We start from the raw sequence: 4651 nt of genomic DNA on the forward strand, positions 1-4651 counted from the left end.
GAGGGAGAGCCCACCACGAAGAGCTGGGAACAAGCAAAGGGATCAGCGTCCAAGCAAATCAGAGGCGCTTTGGTAGAACCAGCCCAGTTTCGGGCGCTGATGTCCTTTATCAGCCTCGGGCAGGACGCAGTGAGGTGGGGTCTGCTTGGTCTACCTCCTACACAGATGGTGTGAATGAGCTGAGGAACCAGGTGAGAGGCAGAGAAGGAGCTGATGAGCCAGGCGAGACACAGCTGGTGGCACCCAGAGGCAGAGGAGGGCTGCTGAGTTGGCTGGGGCAGACCACTGGCGCTCCCACCGCCACCACTGGGCTTGCACGCGTTGCCATGCCCCCAGGAGAGCAGCAGAAAGTTAGCGACATGCACTGTGAGAAAAAAAAAAAAAAGGCGTTTTCTCTTACCCTTTTCCTTTTCCTCCTTCTGTCCTCTTTCCCCCCCCCCCCCCCCCCTTCTCTTCTCACGCAGCTCAGGCTAGCCACAAACCGTCCCCCAGCCCATGAGTGCTGGGATTACAGGGCGTACCACCATCTGCGGATTTCTCTGATGTGGCATTTTTATTATATTTGTTTATCTCCGTTGGTGTGTGCGTGTACATGTGGCACATTACAGAGCTCACGTGATGGCCAGATGACAACTTTCAGGAGTAGATTCTCCCCTTCCAGCATGTGGAAGGAACTGGAGGCTCGAACTCGAGAGTGGCAGGCTTGGTGGCAAGCGCCCTTACCTGCTGAGCCCCCTCACCATCCAGATGTGACATTTCTGTTATTATTTTTAACTGTCACACCCCAGTTAGCTTTTCACCAATCACAGGGAATTTACCGACAGCTGTGTCAGCCCGGGTAGCTTTTCAGCAGCTACAGGGAATTTACCTGCAGCTGGGGTATTCCACAGTTAGGGTCCAGACAACACAAGAATATACTGCAAAACTCAATATCCAGAGAAGGCTTGCTTTCTTTCTTGAAATCTTTAACCGGAATGCCGTGGCTTGAACCGTGTTGGATGGTTCTAGAAACAGACACTTGGATGTGCTTTCTGCAGGGAATAGAACTCCCAACCTCTGAAAACACAGCAAGCATCCTTACCTGCTCGGTCATCTCGCCAGCCTCTGAAATAGATGTGTAACTGTGTCACATAGTATATGGCCGGCAGAATGCTGGAGTGGCTCCCCAAATCCCTGTCCTGATGAACCAACCGTTTGCACATCTCCCAGTTAACCAGAAGCACATCTGGGTACTCTTGGATTTTGCAGATGTAATTAAAATTCCACATCTGCTGTTTGGAAAGAAAGGGAGAGGATCTTGACTAAGGCTGACCTTACCTGCTGAGCTCCTACAGAGGAACTGGCTGCTCTTCGGGAGGGATTTCAGAGCATGAGGTAACCTTGCCGCCGTGAGGAAGGGAAGATTCTTCACTGCTGACTTGGAAGATAGATGGGGCCTTGGTGCAAGAAATGTGGGTAACTTCTAGGGCCTGAGAGGACCACATTTGATAACTGACAAGTAAATGAATACCTCAGCTCTACAGTTAAAAGGTATCAAATTTGTCCATCAAAAAGGAAGGATCTTTGAAGCGGTTTCTTCCTAAAATTAGACCAATCTCTAATCGCTGTGGTGGTGCTGTCTAGCCCATATTCACCGTACAAAATACTGGTTGCACTGTGGCATTTCAATACAAGCATGTGCTGTTCTTCAATTGTACAGGACCCCACTGCTCTTCCATACCCCCCTCCCCCATCTGCTTTCCTTTTCCTTGGTAGCTCCTTCCACTTTCATGGCATCTCTGTGTTTTCTAGGTTCCACATATGATAGGAAACATGTCATACTCGTTTTCTGTGCCTGGTTTTGTTGTGTGCCTGTCCTCTTCTAATTAACATGACCGTTTCCAACTGGGCAGTTTTTCACAAGTCCTCCATACTGCAGGAAGGAATCTGCCTAGAAGTTGCCCAGAGGACTTCCTGGAGATGCAGCTGCCTTTGAGTCACTCATATTTCTATCATTAACCCCAGTAAATGTCTGTTTCACCAGTTTGGCCATTTCTCCATGAGGAAATGCTAATGGGTCCAAGCTCATGCTATTCATGTGCAGTTCTTTGGGCTATGAGCACCCTCTCTGTTTGCATAGAGATTTTGCAATTAGCTCATTACTCTCTTAACCTGGTTATCGCCCGCCAGTTCAGTGTATAAGATGCTTTTGTTCATCTTTGTGGCCAAATAATGACCCATTGTGTATGTGCACATGCATGCTCACACACACATGCATGCGCACATGCACACACACACACACACACAATCCTTTTCTTATTTATTCATCATTGACTGGCATCCAGATAGATGTCATAACTTACCTGCTGTGAATACTGTGTAGATATGCAGGTATCTCTCCTGTGGCACCTCTGTTCCTTCAGGGATGAGCACAGGAGTGCAAAACTGGGTGAGGTGAGGTGTAAATTCTAATTTTAGTTTTCTGAGGACTCTCCATGTTGCTTTCCATAGGAGATGGATAGATTTGCATTCTCACCAAGGGTATATGATCTCCCACACACACTGAATCCTTACTAGTATTTGTTGTTTGTTTTTTCTATCTATCGTCATTCTGACTAGGATAAGGTGAAATCTCAAGATAGTCGGGGTTTTGTTTGTCTATTTGTCTTGTCTCTTTATTTTCTTGAGACAGGTCCAGACTAGCTAGAACGTGGTACATAGACAAGTCTGGCTTGGAACTCACAGCAATCAACCTGCCTCTGCTGGGCTTCATGGTGTGTGGCACCATACCCAACCCTGATGTAGGTGGGTCTTCTACCTATCTGTTGCTTTCATTGGTTAATTAATAAAGAAAACTGCTTGGCCTGATAGGTCAGAACATAGGTAGGCAGGGAAGACAGAACAGAATGCTGGGAGGAAGAAGGCAGTGAGTCAGTCGCCATGAAGCCAGCCACCAGGTCAGACATGCTGAATCTTTCCCGGTAAGCCACCACCCTGTAGTTCTACACAGATTATTAGAAATGGGTTAAGCAAGATGTGAGAGTTAGCCAGTAAGAGGCTAGAGCTAATGGGCCAGGCAGTGTTTAAATGAATACAGTTTCCATGTAATTATTTTGGGTAAAGCTAGCCGGTGGCTGGGAGCCGGGTGGCGGGAAGCAGCCCACAGCTCCATCTACACAACCCAATGTAGTTTAGATTTGTTCTTCCCTGATGCTAAGGATGTTGAGCATTTCCTATTGTAATTGGAAAAGCTATCTTTGATTTTACCTTTAGCAGTTTTTCCAGTTACATTCCCATCAAATTTTGGGTCTACACAAGTGTGACCTTACAAGATGATACTGTTGTGAAGAAATAAATATGTGATATGTTGCTCAGCAGCGGGAAATGAGTAATCATGAGTTATGAATAAGTCAGGCATTGTGGCTCGTACCTAAAATCCCAACACATGGTGAGAAGTAAGAGGATCAATTCAAGGCCAGCCTTAGCTACCTAGTAAACTCAAGGCTAGCCTGGGCACAGTATACCCTGTCTTAAAACTCCAAAACAAAAATAAGTTATCAGTAGAAATCAGAGACCAACATTGTAGTGATCTGCAGCCCAAGTGACAAAGCAAAGGACTATGATGTTATTGATAAGCAAATTTTGGTAAAAGCTTGGAGGTAGGCAAACATTCCTTCTTCTTTGATCTTCGCAACTTTTCATACATTTGAAGTTATTTTAAATGAAAAGTTTCAAAAGAAAAGGCCAGTGACTGTCTTTTGGGGCGATTTCAGTTGTTTTGGTGAACATTATCTAAAACCTTAAGTTGTTTTTTGCTGGGGTTAAAAGATTGGTGTGCTTCCATTGAATCAGAGCTAGGCTAAGCACCCCAAGTCAATAAGCACCCCTGTTCAGTAGCTGAGTATACTGACTTATTTTCGTTATGGAATTTATAATATTTTGTACTTTGGCAAAAAAAATGATGAGAAATAGAAAAATTACAAGCATTAGGGAAAAAAGCTTTATCCAGGGATGTAAAGTCGCTTTGTTTGCTTTGTCCTGTTTTCTTTAACTTTTGCTAATGGCAAGCTCTCTGTCTGAATTCCCGAGGAAGCAGAGTAGTACCAGGCTAGGAGAACTGGCTTTGGATTTGGTGTCCCTGCACAGATTCATGACTGATGGAGTTAGGTCCCTCCAAGCCACAGTCTTCCTGTCTGTGAATACAGAATATTTAAAGCATTTGCCGCTGGGCATGGTGGCACACACCTGTCATCCAGCACTTGGAAGGTTGAGGGAGGGGGATCGTGAGTTGAAAGCCAGCCTGGGTTACATAGTAATACTCTGTATCAAATCAAGTGCACAGACAAACAGAACAACTTCCAAAAAAGAAAAAAAAAAAAAAAAAAAAAAACCAAACAAACCAAAAAAAAAAAAAAAAAAAAAAAAAAAAAAAAACACGTGAAACTTTTGGTTCATTGCCTAACCATTCATGGGGACACAGGGAATTCCAGATATATTTCTAGGAGACACACCATCTTACTGCAGCATACCATTTTCTTCATTCCAAGCTTTAAAACACCCCGCAGTAGTTTCCCTACCGTGTTTGTAATAAAACACAAATTCCTAAGCATGGAATCAAAACCACAAAAATCTCTCCAGAGTTCTGTGGTCTCCAGGCAACACCTCCAGTCTC

The sequence above is a fragment of the Arvicola amphibius genome, chromosome 7 (genome assembly GCF_903992535.2).
Source record: "Arvicola amphibius chromosome 7, mArvAmp1.2, whole genome shotgun sequence".
Taxonomy (NCBI): Eukaryota; Metazoa; Chordata; class Mammalia; order Rodentia; family Cricetidae; genus Arvicola; species Arvicola amphibius.